At 34.3% G+C, this 20,924-nt stretch overlaps 1 protein-coding gene across 1 annotated transcript in view; it reads right to left on the bottom strand.

Moving 5' to 3' along the window:
- LOC114345850 (fat-like cadherin-related tumor suppressor homolog) overlaps positions 1–20,924 on the bottom strand; it is a 179,328-nt gene that overhangs the window by 66,392 nt on the left and 92,012 nt on the right. The gene's annotated exons all lie outside the window — the stretch shown is intronic.

Raw genomic sequence — 20,924 nt, 5'->3', positions numbered from 1 at the left:
GAGCGATATTTCTTTTTTTGTAATTACAGCTTCAATTTACCGTACACTTCTCGCAGACTCTGCCGATAAGGTAGAGTCGTGTTGAGGAAACCTGGCGTGCCCTTATTATTATTTATCATGGAAAAGTGTCACATGATGTTTACTTCCAATTTCGTAAGCTGGCGGTAGTGTCATTATTCATTTAGCGGTTTGAACATTTAATTTAAGCAAGATGCAATGTTTATTTGTTAAATAATAGTATATTGTACAACAAGTGAGAAAAAATACATATTTCTCACGAGCGCTTTTTTGCGAGCGCGAGCCGAGGCACGAGGCGAGTGCCGCAAATCAAGCGGGGGAGAAATATATCATTTTCTCATGTGTTGTACAATGTACTTTTTCTATGGATGCGGTTTTGTCAAGAGTTCAAATTTCAAAATTAAATAATTTAGGTGCTTTTAGATATATTATATGCATAAATTGAAATAAAATAAATATACCTGTAGGTATTTAATATTCTTAAAATTTATGTACGTTATTTATTTAAAATTCTAATTAACAGTTTATTTTTGAACAGTCTCGAAAGGTTATTCCTGGTAAGTTTTGCTTCAACATGTTTTATTTGACAACATTAATTGTGTTTGTATTGTGCATGTTACCATGGAAACGACGATCATATGTATTGAAACCGGCGGAGAATACGTGAGAAAAAATATTTCTCACTGCAATGGCCGACTTTTCACACTGCTTGAGAAATTGTTCGTTTTGAATGTATGTAAGTAGTGAGAGAAGTTGCACACTGTATAGAATCCATAGAAAAAGATGTTTTTCTTTTTTCTGACAGCAGTAAAATGTATTATGAATTAAATAAATTACTTACATACATTCTTCTTTTTGTGTCAATTAAGGGCAGCCAAAGTCCGAAAATTGAACTTTTTAAGTTTTTTTGGGTTATAATTGAAACTTATTCTCTGAAATCTTCTCATTCCAACAATACTTAACACATTATAGTAGAAAAAATCCATTCAACTTAAAAAGTGTTCAAATGAAGCTCAGCAATGGACTGCCACAGGGATCTGTTTTGGCACCCTTACTGTTTAATTTATACATCGCGGACCTACCTACGACAACTTCGCAGAAATTTGGCTGCGCTGACGATTGGGCCATTGCAGCAAGACATAATAACATGGATGTTACAGAAACAATACTGACGGATGACCTTACCGTTATGGGCGAATACTTTCGCAAATGGAGGCTACGGTCAAATGCAAAGAAAACCGAAGTGTGCTGTTTCCATCTGAATAATTCCCAAGCCAACAAAAAACTCTCCGTTTACTTTGAAAACACACTACTCACTCATAACTCAACACCAAAATATCATGGAGTGACTCTTGACAGAACTTTAAGTTTTAAGGCCATCGGTACATAATTCGCAAATATTTTACGGGTATCCCTACTTTTTCTGTCTTTACACGGCAAATTACGTGTAGTAAAATTCACACTGGTATGGATATGTAAACATTACTAGAATGTCATTCTACTACTTGAAAATGTCATCATTAACTTAAAGAGATGGCTTTTGAATGTTCTTGGATAACTGTTATTTTTCTAATTGCAAATTATTAATTCAGTTAATAAATGTGATAATTTTTTCACTAACTATGTATTCAGTGATTGTAATAATTTATATGTACAATATAATATGTACAAAAATAATACTCAATCGAGAAAAGATGAAAAGTGTTAAAGTGATTTTTTAATAATATATTGTTACTACGCAACGCTTACAATTTTGAACATCTTTAACAACAAAATACTTGGATCACAGAATATATTATCCTGATGTATCCTCTGCTTGAACCTTCCACAAATAATACACCATAAATAACTTTTTATTGTTCACGTCTTAAATCAATTATTTATCAAATACACTATATCAATATTATTTAATCAACAACTCAAAATATTCCCGATGCCATGTCAAATATATAAAATTGTCACTGATTGTCACTGTCTGGCTGACAGTATGCTGACAATATTCTATTCGACTGAGTGCGTTGTATGACAAAGATAGATTTGGAAATATTACCACGGACATTGTGTTCATTTTTTTCGAATCCTGAAAAAACCAATAAATATTTTTGAAAAATTTAAACGCAGAATGAAAGACTATATTATTACCGAGGGCCGAAAGTCCCTTACAATAAATAAAAAATTAATTTTGAATGAGATATTTTAAATTAAATATCACACTAAATTTTCTCTTAGTTTTTCACCCCTGTAACGTATTAAAATAAATATTATAGAAGTTCTCAGGGACTGAGATTTTTTTGCATAATCACATTCGTGAGACAGTCCAGAATAAGATTCAAGAAGTCGCCCACGCGAAAAGTGGTCCCATTTTTGTTTTAACCATTGTTTTTATCAAATTGCAAAAAATCAATATTTTCGGCCCGGACAATTTTTTTAGGTTTTTTGGACCATTCTGGATAAAAAAGGTCTCTTGTAATTTTTCTCTAAAGTTGATCGTTTTCGAGGTAAAAGCATTTTAAAATTGAAAAAAAAAAACGAAAAATGGCGATTTTCAAGGCTTAACAACTCGGTTAAAAGTTATTACTATGAAAGTCAGAAAGTGACTAAATCAAAGTTTAGAGCCCCCCTTACAAGATCCTGAAGAAATTTTTGTCATTATTTGATCACTAAGCTGTTATTTTTAAGTACTAAAAATGAGCGCCATGCACGTATTAGGCGGCCGTCCATGATGAGTGCGAAAGAGATGCCATTCAGGCAGTCCAATGGCTCATCTCACTCGCAGTCACATTTACAGCTGCGCAATAAGATGTTACCGCTAATTATTAATAATTAAAAATAACAGCTTAGTAATAAATTAATGACACAAATTTCTTCAGGATCATTTAGGGGGGCTTTAAATTTGATTTAGTCACATTCTGACTTTCATAATAATAATTTTTAACCATTATTAAGTCTTAAAAATGGCCATTTTCGCGTTTTTCAAATTTTAAATTGCTTATAACTCGAACACGATCAACTTTAGAGAAAAATTACAAGAGACCTAATATATAATATCTAAAAAAAATTGTCCGGGCCGAAAACATTGACGAAAATATTGATTTTTACAATTTGATTAAAAAAAAATCGTTAAAAAAATTTGGACCACTTTTCGCGTGGGCGACTTCCTGAACATTATTCTGGGATGTCTCACGACTGTGATTATGCAAAAAAATCTCATGGGAATATTTTTTCCAACGAACCCGCCGTCTTCGCCTTGTCTAAGTCCAATAATATAATATGTATAATCAAATCCTGAATTCAAGTTTACTTACATATAATAGATATTATCATGTCACTTACAACTTACAACCTTCCATTTCAGTAAGTATACCTTTTATATTATAAAATGAAATGTTTAATGATTTTTTCTTTTAAAATACATAATAATTAGTACCCGTACTTATTAGTAAGTAATTAATTTTTCAATTTAAATACTTTATAATATGATTTGGTATTGCATTTGAAAAGGAAACAATAAATATTCAAAATGTAGTGGTCGGGATTTTTGCTTATGCGAGGATTGTTGCATGTCGGGATTTTGGCCTGTCGGGATTCTGGCGTGTCGGGATTTTGGCTATCGGGATTTTGGGCGCCACGGTGTGGCACCACATGGGGGTCCTCAGCCTCCGTACTCAGATCATCCGCTCCCGGCTATATATGCTCCCTTCGTATACTCGGCGGCTGAATATGCTTCCTCGGTAGGGCTCAATAGCAAATACACGAAGATTATTGACACCCAATTAAACCAGACAATGCGAATGATCTCAGGTACAATTCGACCAACACCGAACGACTGGCTTCCCATTCTAAGTCCCATTCCACCGCCGAAACTAAGAAGAAGTCATTCTCTTCTCAGAGAATATCGAAAAATCCGAGTCTAACTATCAACTACGCATCCACCATGATAACTAGTTGATTGGGTAAAATTAGAATATAGACTGCACTCAAAAGTTCATGTCAAAGGTCAAAGGTTAATATCTCTAGCATAGTAACAAAAACTTTGTACTTTGAAAGCTGACAAATACAATTTAAACGATGACATTATTTCAACACTGTTTGGAAATTCACGAGGAAAAAATTCTCCTGTAGTTGGCTGTACATTTATTACAAAAAACCATAAAATCCTTTATAAAAGGTATATTTGTTAAAATCCCTATACAGGGCACAACATAACTAGTTTTCAATCGGTTGACCGATCATCATTAGTGTTTGCTTGAACCTAACATGCTAACCACCAAAGTAAAAAATATTTGGGTAAAAACCCTTTACAATTAATTCGTCATAGGAACATAGATTAATTAGTTTGATGAGCCATGTACTTAAAGTACTCCTTACTATCATTCACTCGCGCATATACACCAAATTAGAAGAACAGCTGAGTGAAGTTCAATTTGGATTCAGATCAGGACTCGGAACGAGGGAAGCACTTTTCAGCTTGCAAGTTCTAATACAGAGAGCCAGGGATGTCAATTGCTATGTGTATGCATGTTTCATAGATTTCGAGAAGGCATTTGATAAAGTCCCACATGGAAAACTAATCGATATCCTAAAAACATCAGGACTCGATGGTAAGGATATAAGACTCGTTTCAAACTTATATCTCCAACAAAAGGCAACAGTTCGATTCGAAAATGAACTGTCCGAAATCTTCACGGTTGAAAAAGGAGTCAGACAGGGTTGCATACTGTCACCAACATTATTTAACATATACTCTGAAAACATCTTTAGAGAGGCCTTGGACGAATCAGAAGATGGTATTGCAGTAAATGGACAACTTATAAATAATATTAGATATGCAGACGATACAGTATTGCTGGCGGATAGTGCGCAGGGGCTCCAAAGGATCATGGATAATGTTGTAGAAGCATGTAACAAATACGGCCTAAAACTAAACTGTAAGAAGACAAAAATAATGATCATTAGTAAAAACACCAACATAAACGCCCAAATTACAGTAAACAATACACCTCTAGAGAGAGTACAGAAAATATGCTACCTGGGCTGCAACATTAAGGATACTTGGGATCATAGCTACGAAATAAAAACTCGTATTGAAAAAGCCAGAAGCTCTTTTAACAGTCTTAAGAAAATTCTCTGCAACTTGTCTTTAAGTATCAATATACGCATAAGAATTCTTAGATGTTACGTCTTTAGTGTCCTCCTATACGGAGTTGAAAGCTGGAGCCTGACAGAAGATGCCATAAAACGGTTAGAGGCGTTTGAAATGTGGTGCTACCGACGTATGTTGAGGGTCTCATATATACACCACACAACTAATATAACTATTCTCCAGAGGCTAGGAAAAGACAAAGAAATAATTAACACCGTAAAGAACAGAAAATTGGCTTACTTCGGCCACATTATACGTAATGAAAAATACCGACTGCTGCAGTTGATTCTACAAGGCAAGATTGAGGGCAGGAGAGGCCCTGGACGTAGACGTATATCCTGGCTGGCCAATCTTAGGAAGTGGACTGGTCTAACGTCAACTGATCTATTTCGAGCTGCCGTAAATAGAATAAGATGGGTCAATGTGGTCGCCAACATCTCTAGAAGATAGGCACTTTTAGAAGAAGGAACATAGAAAAAAGATGTGAATTTAAACATGGATGTTTAAAATATCCAATGTTTCATGCTCTAGGTACCATTGAGCTAGAATTTGACTTGTTCAAATCATGACTTTATGGCGTTAAGTTTACTTGCTACCATAAAGTCATGATGTGAACAAGTCAAATGTGAGCTCAATGGTACCTAGAGCATGAAACATTGGATATTTGAAACATCCATGTTTAAATTCACATCTTTTTTTTATGTTCCTATGACGGATTAATTGTAAAGGGTTTTTACTCAAATATTTTTTACTTTGGTGGTTAGCATGTTAGATTCAAGCAAACACTGATGATGATTGGCCAACCGATTGAAAACTAGTTATGTGGTGATATAGCCCTGTATAGGGATTTTAACAAATATACCTTTTATAAAGGATTTTATGGTTATTTGGAAATTCACTCAATTTGCAGGAAGTTGAATAAACTGGCAATTAAACTATTAATCGATATGTTTCACAATTAGACACGGTGAAACTATAAAAAAGAGGAAGTTAAGATTAATGTGAGATTACAAATTAAGGGATTAATTTGTGATTAAACATCTACATTTGTAAGATAAAACAACGCTTAACTTGTTAACGCTTGTTCGTAGTTATGAGTTGCTTATGGCGCCTTTTTATAATTATAACATTAATTACAATGAACTGTAATAGCTACACAGAGAAATGAAGGTATATTTTCCATCTCTATGTAGAAACAAGACAATACGTTGAAAAATCACTTTAGTTGCACATCAAATACCGCAAAATGCACTGTATGGCTTTGGCCGTGCACAGATTTAACGATGTATCTACAAAACTTTTGTAGATTATTCGGAGCACATACATACATTTCGCATGTAACGGTGAAAAAAGTTAATCTATTTACTTCTCGCAAACAGTTCCCCACGCCCTGTGTACTAGTTTAATTACTTTTATCATTAAATGCTAATCTACCGTCGTAAAGCTAAAATAACCATAGTAGCCTGCAGTCCTGGACTAGTGGTGGGAGTAACAGGTAATTTGGGGAACTGTTTGGTAAAATAACAGGTGTCTATAACGTGAAAGGTCCAGATTGTGGTTATCCGTTTCGAGATAATTCCTGAACACGATGTGTTGTTGTCGTGTTGTTTGTTGCTCTATCGTGTCCCATGGGGTTATCATAGGAGGGTTTTATTTTTTCATTTGACGCGGGAATCAAGTCACATTGATCTTTTTGTACTACAATTGGATGTATATTGGCTTGCTCTAAAATGTTACTTCATTCGCTTCCATTATTCTGTACTAGTTTCTACAGCTTCGTGTATACTAGTTTCATGCATTTCATACAATTTATTGGTTATGTGTGAAAATTAAATTTCGAAAAGAAATATGAAGATATACTTATACAGGGTGATTGATTAGTAGGGTAAAGCTCAATAGCTACGCTATAGTAATAGATACCAATAAAAGTTAATAACAAAAATTTTAGCCACCTTTGAGCTTCACGTTACAAAATTAGTTAGAATGTTACAGGGTGTTCGATAACACAGTGGCAGACCTAACTTATGTTTTTTTAAATGGAACACCCTATATTTTATTTTATATTCGAAATCCTGTTAACTTCTCCATCACAAAAATATAAAGGTTTGTAAAGTTATACAGGGTATTTACAAAGTTATAACCAATTTTGTATGAAAATCGTAACAAGTTCAACTCCCTGTATAAATAAAAATAAGCACAACAGCAATGGTTTATTAATGCCATATTTTTTTATTTATTGTCAAAATTTTTAAGAATTATTGATATTGCTAATTTTCTTTATATCAAATACAGGGTGAGTCAAAACGCAAGTACATTATTTTCTCAGTAATGTTAAATGGAACACCCTGTGTTTTATATCATTATTGAAAAGTAACATTACCGTACTTTAATTTTTATATAACATTCCCTATGCCCAAATTTATTAGTTTTCGAGATATTTTCATTTTTCAGAGCAAATTATTTTAGGTGTTTAAATTATTTATCTAAATTTTAAGTAAGCCATGACTGAATTGACAATTGAAGATTACCGATTATAAATTCGGCAATCAATGTAATACTGGGGCAAATAAAGAAATAAAAATAATTTATTAGTAATACATTTTACAAACAAAAACACAACCACTACATGCAACATTTTTGAAACAATTAAAAACTATCTTTTTATTGAAATGCAACAAATAAACAAAGAAAATTAGTAATAAATTTTACAAAAAAACACACAAACACAAAATACAATATTTTGTGAAGACAATTAAACACTACTTTTGTATGTAAATGTAACAATGTAACAAATAAAGAACGAAACATAATTTATCAGTAATACATTTTGCAAAAAAACATGTTTGGAAAAATTAGAAGCTACTTTTAATAAAATATTTTTAATATTTAATTACATAAGGTGTTCAAAATTATATATAACACATTTATGTACGCCTAAAAACGATCATTGAATGAGCTACTTACTCTACGGAGCATTTGTAAGTTAACACATCGAAATACACTTTGTATTCTATTTTTCATCTCATCCCTTGTTTTTGGAGGTATTTTATAAACTTCATTATTAACGTAACCCCAAAAAAATCAGTCCAGTTTATTAAATTCTGGTGATTTGGGTGGCCACGCTACTGGTCCATTGAAAAATGAAAATATCTCGAAAACTAATAAATTTAGACATAGGGAATTTTATCTAAAAATTAAAGTACGGTAATGGTACTTTTCAATAGTGATATAAAATACAGGGTGTTCCATTTAAAATTACTGACAAAATAATGTACATTGCGTTTTGACTCACCCTGTATTTGATATAAAGAAAATTAGCAATATCGACCATTCTTGAAAATTTTGACAATACGTTAAAAAATATGGCATTAATAAACCATTGTTGTTTTGATTATTTTTATTTATACAGGGAGTTGAACTTGTTACGATTTTCATGTAAAATTGGTTATAACTTTGTAAATACCCTGCATAACATAACAAACCTTTATATTTTTGTGATGGAGAAGATGGAAAAACAGGATTTCGAATATAAAATAAAATATAGGGTGTTCCATTAAAAAAAAACATAAGTTAGGTCTGCCACTGTGTTATCGAACACTCTGTAACATTCTAACTAATTTTGTAATGTGAAGCTCAAAGGTGGCTAAAATTTTTGTTATTAACTTTTATTGCTATCTATTACTATAGCGGAGCTATTGAGCTTTACCCTACTAATCAATCACCCTGTATACATATTTTTATATTATACGCAGGTACTTACTTGTGGGAAAAATTCCCAACAAATAATAATTGACATTTATTAAAGTTGTATAATTTACAATTAACATAGTTTTTTAATAATTTATTTATTTATTCAATTAATTTTATTGCCAATGTGGTAAGTAAATACCCCGATCATATAGTGCGACAGAGACTATCAACTTTTGGGAAAAATGACAAAAGACCTTTTTTAATGACCCAAGAAACCTAAAAAAATATTTTCCGAGTGATCTTTTGAATTTGTTTTGGTTTAAACAATTTCTGGCAAAAAATTTAGTCCGGCACCCTTCTGATTTGTTTAAATTTGTGAACAGGGGACATTTTTAAACATGAATCCGCAAAGAAACCGGATCAGAAGCTTTTTCATACGGGAACGGCATCACAATATGGACTAAGAAAGCAATACTAAAATAAGGTAATTAAAAAAATAAAGTAATATTTGGCTGTTATTTCTAAGAATTTGTGGAAACAAGAAAGGTAACTAATGACCGGTTGCACCAACAGATCTTAAGCTTAAGTCGAGAATATCATAAGAATTAATATAATATAATTATAATATATTACAATAAGAATACCATAATATAATAGATATAATTGGTAATAAGGTAAGAATCTAAAATTATGGTGCAACGTAAGTGATACTCAAGGAGGCCCTATCTATAAGTAGAGCTTAGATAAGCTGGAGCTTAAGATCTGTTGGTGCAACCAGGTATAAGAATTGGAACCTTGAGAAAGGCATTCTGCCGAGATAGCTGTAGTGACATTAACGACGTTCTACACCTTCGATGCGGGGTATGCCTCTCAGAGGAAAGGGGGGAAACTTATATGCAAGCGAAAGTTGGTAACAATGCATTTATAGCAGAATACTCAAATCATATGTTTCAGTATTGAATACTTTATAAAAATAAATTATAATAAATTACGGAATTTACGGAATAAATTACGGAATTAGTTATAATAAATAAATTAAAAATAAATGGTACGGTAAACAATCCTCATTTTTTAATATGCTATTCCTTACAAAAAAACCTTTAATTTAAGCACAAATAATTTAAAATCGTAAATTTGGGTCAAAAGTTATTAACTTTTTAAGAATTCCCATAAGAGCCCATGCCCCAACTTAACTTTGACCCTTAATAGTAATTAAACGGTACGGTAAAACAATTTTTAAAAAATCAAGTCTTAGTTTTTTGAAGTAAACTATAACATACTAAAATTTCATGCAAATCCTTAATTCTTTGCCGAAGGTGTAGAACGTCGTTAATTAGTAATAGGGGTGTAATGATAGATCGCCTCCACGTGGTGCACCCTGGGTAACGCTAAATGGTCTATCAATTTTTGGACGCCAAACTAGCCGCTAAGCTCTCCTGGCAACCAGTACGATAAAGAAAAGCAAGGAAAGGAATCTCCATATAGGAATATGGAAAACTACAAAGGTGTTTATCAACACCATTTGACGAGACGTATCGGACCAACCCTCCGTATATGTCAAATAAACATAGAGGGAATTAGTAGATCAAAATCTGAATTTCTTTCAAAAATACTAATCGAAAATAACGTTGACGTCATAGCTATTCAAGAAACTCACGCACCATCAGAAACCGAGCTTCTTAAGAGGGGTAAAATTCCGGGATATAGCATGATTGGAGCCACTTACAGCAATGTTTACGGAACTGCAACTTACGTGAATAACAGTATACAAAATTCCAAGGTGAAGGACTGCAGCTGCGAAAATAGTGTATCCATAATCTCTACAAAAGTGAATGACATAACCATAAAGAACATCTACAAACCACCATTAACTAAATGGCCAACAAATGTAATCAAAACTGAGGACAACCAACCTACAGTTTACATAGGGGACTTTAACAGTCACCACAACAAATGGGGGTATGAAAACAATGATGAAAATGGGGAAAAACTCCTGGAGTGGGCCGAAGAAAACAATATCCACCTTATCCATAGTCTAAAAGATAAACCTACTTTCTTTTCTAGAAGATGGCGCAAAGGCTACAACCCTGATCTATGCTGGGTTTCGAGTAACTCACAGTTACAACCACTCCCAAGCTCCCGAACTGTACTGCCTAGTTTCCCTCGCAGCCAACATCGACCTGTCATAATCGAAATAGGCATACAAATTTCTATCGTTGAATCCACGCCGAGACCCCGTTGGAATTTTAACAAAGCAAATTGGCCTGAATACACCAAAGAGCTGGACACCTGCATTCGCTTCATTGACCCAAAGGCCAACAATTACCACCGTTTTTTAGGAATGGTTATCTCTATCGCCAAAAAACATATCCCCGAGGTTTTCGAAAGGAGTACATCCCAGGCTGGACGGAAGAAAGCCAAAAACTATATGAAGAATTTTTGAAATCAGAAGATCCCGAAATCGGTGACAACTTACTCAAGTCACTGGATTCAACTAGACTTAATAAATGGAAATCTACCGTAGAACATATTGATTTCTCCCGTTCCAGTCGGAAGGCATGGGGACTGATCCGCAAACTGGGCGAAGCAAGCAGAGCACAACACTTAAACAAATCAACAATTGAGCCAAATAAGATAGCCAATAGAATAATTGAGAACTCTCGAGCTCCATCTGAGAAAACTCATACATCGATGGTAAAAAAAGCTCTTAAACAACTTAAATCAAATACCCCCACAACATCAGAATACTCACGTGCCTTCTCATTGGATGAAATAAACGAAGCGCTTAACCAAACCAAAACGGGAAAAGCAGCTGGTTTCGATGGAATATATCCTGAGTTTATAGTCCACACTGGTACAAAAACAAGACAATGGCTCAAAGAATTCTTTAGCGACATTGTGACTACAGCTATGCTTCCCCCAGAATTTAAAAGAACAAAAATTATCGCAATCCAGAAGCCTGGCAAAGACAACAAGCTGCCTGAAAGTTACCGGCCTATCGCCTTACTCAGTTGCTGTTATAAATTACTAGAACGACTCTTATATAATAGAATATGTAACACCATTGAGGACGCTGTACCAATTGAGCAAGCTGGATTTAGAAAAGGACGAAGCTGTTGTGACCAAGTGCTGTCCTTAACTACATTCATCGAAGCTGGCTTTGAAAGACGTGAAAAATCCTATGACACTGTGTGGAGAGAGGGCCTTATTTATAAGTTGATGAAAATCATACCCTGTCTCAAAACTTGTCAGCTGATAAACAATCTACTAACTAACAGACTGTTTCAGGTATATATAAATGATGCACGAAGTAGCGTTAGAAAACTTAACAACGGCTTACCTCAAGGCTCAGTGCTAGCTCCTTTATTATTTAACCTTTATACGGCGGATATACCTGAAACAAAATCGAGAAAATTCGCTTATGCAGACGACCTGGCCATTGGCTTCCAAGATAATAGTAAGGAAGCTGGAGAACGAGCTCTAAACGAGGACCTAACTACACTTAGTAACTACTTTAAGAACTGGCGCTTACGTCCTAACACAAGCAAAACTGAAACCTGTCTCTTTCACCTGTCGAACCAACTTGCGGGCGATACCCTCAATGTAACTCTAAATGATGCAGCTATCAAACATAACAACAACCCCAAATATCTAGGCATCACACTTGATAGAACACTCACCTTCAAAAGCCATCTTACAAACGCAGCCGGTAAACTGAGAACAAGAAATAATATAATAACAAAACTTGCTGGAACAACTTGGGGTGCTTCTGCAGATACTCTTCGGACCTCTGCTCTAGCTTTGGTTTTTTCAGTGGCAGAATATTGTGCACCAGTATGGTTAAATAGTGCACATACAAACAAAATCGATGTCCAACTTAATCAAACCATGAGATTAATCACTGGAACAATAAAATCAACCCCAGTGAGATGGCTGCCTACTTTGAGCAATATTGCCCCACCAGATCTACGCCGTACAGCAGCATTTGTGAGAGAGTATCAGAAAATTGTAGCCAACATACAATTACCAATCCATCAAGACATACCAGACATCTCAAAAGAGCACCAGCGACTGAGGTCTAGAAATCCTCCAATCAGAACTGCCCGAACAATTGGTGATTCCTATGATATACAAAGGCAATGGTCCACAAGATGGATGCCAACAATAGCAGCAGACTATATTCAGATATCCACCCCAACCCAGGGTTTCATCGGATCGGGTCTGCCCCGGCCCACCTGGACGAGGCTTAATCGCATACGTACCGGACATGGTAAATGTGCTGATTCTCTGTTCAAATGGGGTCGTGCAGAAAGTCCACAGTGTGATTGTGGATCGCTTAGACAGACCATAAGTCATTGTGTTTCAGATTGCCTAAATCGGGCCTACCGTGGAAACCTCCAGGACTTTGTGGAATGCTCCCCAGATGCAATTGAATGGCTATGTAAATTGGACATTAATATTTAGATTCATTCATTATGTTTTGGTGTTTGAATAATATATGTGTATATGTGTATATGTGTGTGTATGTATGTATATATGTATGTATATTATATTTGTGTGTTTATCGTACTGAGAAAGTCCATACGCTAAATAAATAAAAATTAGTAATACATTTTGTGGAAGTATCGAAAACAACAGTTTTCGGTGTTTTATTGTTAGATAATTTGAATCTTATTTAAAAGATGAGCTAGCACAACTTTCTTTATATGATGGAGGAATGAGGAAATTGACTAAATCTATATTGTATTTGTTATTTCAGTATCTTGACTATATATAAGCAATATTTGTCGTTTTTTATTCTTATGATGGAGAAAGTAGGAAATCAGTTAAAAGAAGCCGCCGATCATAGAAAATTAGTTTCAAGCTTTATCATCATCGTCAAACAGTTTGTTTTATTCATTACTTAAATTTGCATCTCCTCAATCAAGTTTGTTCTTGTAAATGTATAGAGCAATGAGCTATGTGTTCTGAATCCTATAGAGGCCTTATTTATGCATCAGGTTTCTACTACTTTCGATTTGAAATTTGCTATATTTGCCACATCGTGAAAATATCTTAAAACCCTGAAGGATCTCCTGTTTTGAAAATGATATATTAACATCCAGATAAAAATTACGGTGTTCAAGTGTTCAAATAAACACCTCTTATCTCAGGATTCCCGAGGCCATGGAAAATATATTGAGAGTGACGCGGCAGCAGACACGCAAAACTTGATGGATCAGAACTTGCGGGCGAGAGTCGCGTGGCCGCCAATGTTGGAGGACAGGAAGTCAAATACAGTGGTTGTAAGTTATACAACCACTTAAAGAAAAAATCCTCTTTGCAATCTAGTGTGGGTGGTTTATAATCACCTGCAAATACTTTTAACTCTTAACAAATTCACAATTAAATATCATTTTTGAGTAACCGTTCAACTAAGCTGTAGAGATTCATGAAACTTGCAACTTTATACGAAATTTTGCACGAAAGCTTGAAAAATTTGATGTGATTTCATCACCATCTTGTTCTTATATTTTTATTATTTCTCTCTATGAGCTAGTACAATAATTGTTCGGTCATATAATGAGGAGACCTAAATATCCCTTACACCGGTTGATCGTTCAGGAAAAAATGGAAAAACGCTATGTATCAGTAATTTGAAAAAATTATTATAGTTGATTTTTTTTCAAATTACTGATACACATCATTTTCAGTTACTACAAATATGATCTACAGCAGGGCTTCCCAAACTTATTCGTACTGTGACGCCCTTGGGACTTGGCTATTTTTTTGCGACGCCTCTCAACCCAACCCCCAATAACACTTACCAGTTTTAGTATTGCTAGCCTCGTAACAGCTCATAGTTGTAACAAAAACACTATTTGAACATTTATAATTTTTATTAGAAATTAAGAACGAAATCAAAACCTACACACAAAAATAAAAAGGGATATATTTATTTATGTAACTGGCTGGGTAATGTGAGGGGTGTGCTTGCTTTTTTGAGCACAGCTTATGAAACCGGGGCTTCAGTTTGGAAATTGACACTTTCATTTCTTTTTCTAAGTTTATGTTTGACCTGTTCTTGATTTAATTACTACAACTGCAGAAAAACCCGTTTCGCACAACTATGAACTCGCAAATGGTAATAAATCCTTTAATGCAGCAGTGCTGATAACATGATATTCATGAGAAACTGAGCTCCAAAATTCAAACAGTTTGTCCTTGCGATATTGAAGCTTTGTTGGGCTGAAATCACAGGACAATTCTGTCAGTTGTTCTTCTTCCTCTGTTGTAAATGTCGATGGTGTAGATGACTGGAAAGGGTTTAAGGCCCGGTCATATTGCTCCAGATCTTCAGGAAAATATTTCTCAAAGTGTGCGCTTAATGATAACATGTCTGGATTTTTGTTTACATTATAAGCGTACCTAATACCCTCTAATACCCTATGAACTAGTACTAGTTAGCATAGGCGCCCATAACTACGGGCAGGGGGGCTGTGGCCCCCCTGGTTTTTCGGGTGCTTTAAACTATAGTCATCCAATGTATACAAAATGTAATGTGCAACATCTTCACGTCTACCCCCACCCTAAAAATTTTTATATGGGCGCCCATGCTAGGTAGGTACCTATTCGACTATTCCATTTTGACTGCGCGTCTACCAAAGGACGCCAGGGCATCGACTGCACACGGGCGCTGCATGAGCTTAAGCCGCCTCTGGCTGCAGATCTTCGGGAAAATATTTCTCAAAGTGTTCGCTTAATGATAACATGTGTAGTGTAAACATATTTTTTAAAGAAGGATCGAGGATTTCTATCGATTTTTCTTGTAGAATACCTTGTAAAGCAGGGAAACAGTCAATATCTTGATCTAATTTTTTCTTCCATAAGAGCAACTTCTGAAACCCAGTAATTTGATCTGCCAATTTCAGGATGAGTATTGTTTCCCTGCAAAGACTTGTTAAGATCATTTAAATTGTTGTCACAGAGGTATGGTAATTTTATTCTAAACTCTGAATTAATAAAGTTCTGCGCATCATTATGTTATTCTGTATGTAGATTCTGCAAGTTTTTGATTTTCGGATAATTTCGTGGACCATCGGATAATTTAAGGGTCTATCGACTTAATGTTATATTTTCTATTTGATTTATTCATTAATACATATACATATTCTAAACTCATTTGAGTTAAATAAATATATTTTCTGTATTAAACGTCCGCGCTAACACTCGACGCCCCTGGGACAACGCCGCGACGCCCCAGGGCGTCGCGACGCACAGTTTGGGAAGCCCTGATCTACAGAACATGATGATTGATATACAGAACTCTAATCAAGCCCGTCCTCACTTACGCGTCAGAAACGTGGACGATAACAAAAAGTGATGAAGAACAGTTAGGCTGTTTTGAACGTAAAATCCTCAGACATATCTATAAAGGCATGGAGGAAAACGGATTATGACGTAGACGCTATAATTTTGAACTTTACCGCCTTTATAGTGAGCCTAGTATTGGTAGATCTATCAAAATAAACATGCTGCGATGGCTAGGCCACTTAGACAGAATGAGAGGGATAGGAAGGAATGGAAGCTGATTCTGGAACCGGCCAAGACCCACCATGGGTTGTAGAGCCAATGATGATGATGACGACAAAAATATGATCTCTTTTATTATCAATTTTACAAAAAAAAAATATTTTTCATAAAAATCTCTGCATGGCCTAAAACCTAAGATTTTTTTCGTAAAATTAATATAAAAAAAACGAGTTATCATATTTGCAGTTAACGAAAATGATGTGTCTCGCATTTAAAACAAGAGAATTGAATGATATTTTAAATACACGTTTTCACCTTTCTGAAAATGTAGAATTTACCTTTTAGTTACCTACGTTGACATTTTTCTGCAAAACAAAAAAACAAAACATAAGCAAAAATCAGACAACACCAAAAATTTCACGTTTTTTAATGACAACCATTTGCAACATCCACCACACCATGGGTTTCTTCGGATAGAAAAAGAATTACGACAGTCACATAATTTGTTAAATAAATAAATAAATAAATAGTTTATTTACGGCCAATATCATTTACAAAAATACCACATATCACAATAGGCATAGGTAGTATCACAATCATAAATACATATTAAAATAAAGAACAATATCACTATATAAAGACTGAAAAATCAAGAATATACATATACACATATATACATATATACACATATATACACACATATACGCATACACATATATACACACACATATATATTAAATACAATTTAGCATTTTTTTTTTCAATTTCTTCTTAAAACTAGGCAATGAACAGTCAAAAAAGTCAATATGGATATTATTGGCCCCCTTAGACATTCTTCTAATTGCTTTGTTCTGTGCATAATTGGTGCAATGAAAGTCTACAAAAAATAGTTCTTTACTACGAGTATTACATTGAGGAACTCTATATTTTATCTTCTCAAGAAGTGTTGAGCAATCAACCAATCCATTAGCAATCTTATATAAGAAAACTAAATCAAGAAACGATCTTCTATTTTCCAGTGATGATAAATCTAATAAGTTGAGAATTTCACTATAATTGATGTTTTCAGATGGTATATTTAGTTTATATGCAATGAATCTTAGAAATTTTTTTTGGACTTTCTCTATATTATCGATGTGGCATCTGTAATAGGGTGTCCATATGCAGCTTGAATATTCTAATATTGATCTAACTAATGCACAATAGACAGATTTAAGACAATTTATATTATTAAAATCAGAAAGACTACGTTTTATAAAACCAAGCATCTTCAAAGCTCTATTAACAACAAACTCAAAGTGCTTAGTAAAACTCAAAGATGAGTCAAAAATAATGCCTAAATCTTTAATGGATGTTAAAATTTCTAAGTTTTTGTTGTTAATAGAATAGTTAAAGAGTGTAGGTTGTAAGATTCTGTGATATCTCATTATTTTACATTTATCAATATTTAAATTCAGTTTATTGTCACAACACCACCTGAAAAAATTATCAAGATTCTCTTGTATTAGAAGACAGTCATTTACATCTTTAACTACCCTAAATATCTTTAAATCATCAGCATACAGTAATATTTTACAATCGGAAAAACAGTTTAAAACATCGTTGACAAAACAATTAAAAAGCATTGGAGAGAGATGACTTCCTTGAGGAACTCCTGATAAGACTTTAATTTCTGATGATAAGCAATCATGAATTTTGACAAATTGTCTTCTATTTGTTAAGTAACTTTCAAGCCATGATAATAATGATCCATGAATTCCTAATGCAGATAATTTTTTAACTAATATATCCTTATTCACTCTGTCAAATGCCTTGGAGAAATCGGTGTAGATCACATCAACCTGCCACCGGCTCTCCAAGGCCTCTAAAATGAATTCCTCCAATACAAGTAGGTTTGTAGATGTAGATCTACCTGACATAAAACCATGTTGTTCATTTATTAGTATGGATTTTATTTTTGGATATATTTTTTCAGTTATTAACATTTCAAAGATTTTAGCAAAAATAGAGATTTTTGAAACTGCTCTGTAGTTCTCAATAGATTTCTTATCGTTATTTTTGTGTATCGGGGTAACATAACTATCTTTCCATTTATCAGAAAAAACACCTTGAGACAACGACAAATTAAAAACTTTACATAAAACCTGAGAAAGGATGAATCTACAATTATAAACAAAAATGGGTGAAAGTTGTTAACTTCAATCATCATCATCATCGGTGACACCACAGCTCGTTATGAGCCAAAGCCTTTTCAGACAAATCGTTAATTCACCACTGTTCCTGGTAACTCTTCTCCATTAACTCTAATAGATTTTAAATCGTCCTCTGAGTTGTCTTGATACCTCTCTGTCTTCCTCTAGCTCATTGTCCCATTGGCCTTCTTCAGTCAAAAACTTTTCTAACTGTTGCACATTTCTCTCACCTGTTACATGTCCTATCAATCCAAGGTCTGGCTACCTCAATGAATTTTACAATGTCAGGTTTCCCGAAACAAAGTTGCAACCCCTGAGCCAAAAACCTTGCTTTTTTATTCCTCCATATTGTATGTTTCTTACGATTTTTCCTTTGGTCCTTCTGATACTTAACGATAACTAAACAAAAACAAGGTTTTTGATGGATTAATTGATGACTACCTACAACTGTTATTAATGGAACAGTTCCAGGAAATAACAGGTCTTCAAGCATTCCTATTTGGTAAAAGGATATTATAAGTTTTATATACAGTGATGAGCGCGCTAATAACCGGCAAAATAGCACAAAAGATGGAACACGTATTAAGTTGTGAGATAAAAAGGAATGAAACTAGTCGAGCTGGGAAATTTAGCGATATTAACTTATAAATTTACATTATATTGATTGATTCCCACCTATAGAAGTATCGGACGAGTTTGGCAACTACTACTGTCACAGTGACAGTTTTAGTTGACATACTCCTCTGATACGTGTAAAGGTGGAAAACAATCAATAGCAAATCAGCTCGACTAGTTTCATTTCTTTTTATCTCACAACTTAATACGTTTTCCATCTTTTGCGCTATTTTGCCGGTTATTAGCGCGCCCATCACTGTATAGTTTGTATACCCATTACAAATCAAACTGTCGCAATATTTCTTTCCTTTCTACAGTGTGTCCCGAAAATAGTGCATTCCTATAAGGTATGGATATAATACACAATGTAGAACAAAAAAGTCCTATAACATTTTTTTCTAAAGTTAACCGTTTCCAAGAAAAAAATTACATTGTTCTCCATATAAGTGAATTTTTATTTTCATAAATTTGAATGACATGGCAACGTAGCCTAGAAGAACTTGCTGTGACTGTGGAAATTTAACCTAATAACTCCTTGTTTATTTACTTTGAGGTGTGATTTTTGGGGTTGTTGACATCGTAGTTTGCTACCTGCAAAATAATGGATATAAGTTTGGTTGATATTTACATTATTTTACCTACCAGATGCAACTGACCTACAAACCTACTTTTTTAATCTTTAGATTTTTGAGTTGCGCGTTGTTGCCAGACTTCAATTTGCATATCAAAATGTATTTTCGTTTTTTGGTCAAACGGATCAATTTAGAAAAAAATGTTATAAGACTTTTCTGCTCTACATTGTGCCTTCTACCTACACCTTTAAGGAACGCACTATTTTCGGGGACACCCGTAACTTGATAAAATGTCTATGAACCGTTCACCAAACATGTTTATCCACAGAAACTTTAAATACCAGTTACAAAATAACCGATCTCCAAGTAACAGCTCCCCTATTCCGAGCTAAAAGTTAGAAAACTAAAACGAACGAAACTTTTTAGCTCGGCACCGAAATTTGCATCAGTTTTCCTGGTTCATTCTATCAATTAAGAGCAATTGGTAGATGGAGTACGTCCCGATTACGTTCCCCTCTGTTCGTGATGTCACTTAAAGCGTCCTAAATGGCGTTTTAATCACCTACAGGCGACTAAACTTCGAATCTTTTACGGTTCACTCGGTCGATGAATATAATTTTCTAGTGGCTTTATTAGTAAACTAACTCAGACGAATAGTTATTTATGGATCTTTTTGTTTATTAATGAGACAAGATAAGAAGTGCATTATCTAAAGAAGAAATATTACTTATATGTTGAATACACCGTTGTACCTACTAAAAAACAGACAAGTTTTACAGGGTTTTAAATTTTTAACCTTTTCTTGAAAAATCATTAAATGTATGCTTTGCTTATAAACTAAAGTCTGACTCTTTCAGGCCCTATCTTAAGACAGTATCCCATGGAACGTGGAATGACACACTTCGCCAGTTCACGTCGTCAAAGAGAAATAGAAAATAGATAATAGTGAAAAGAAGAGAGAGAGAAAGATCAGTTGGCGCCCCACGTTACTGTTAAATTAATAAATATTTACTTTTGGATAAATTCGATCGGACCTTTCCGATGGACCCCTCGAGAATCGAGGATACGCCACCAGTGTTGGCGGTGGAAATTTTAATAAGTTGGTTAATTCATACAATGATAAAAATACCAACACTCTACGTAAAATTTCCACTGCACAAACCGTAGCAGCCCCTAGCCGAG

The sequence above is a fragment of the Diabrotica virgifera genome, chromosome 1, assembly GCF_917563875.1.
Source record: "Diabrotica virgifera virgifera chromosome 1, PGI_DIABVI_V3a".
Lineage (NCBI taxonomy): Eukaryota > Metazoa > Arthropoda > Insecta > Coleoptera > Chrysomelidae > Diabrotica > Diabrotica virgifera.
Note: the sequence above shows the minus strand (reverse complement) of the source record. Positions and strands in the feature narration are given on the sequence as shown.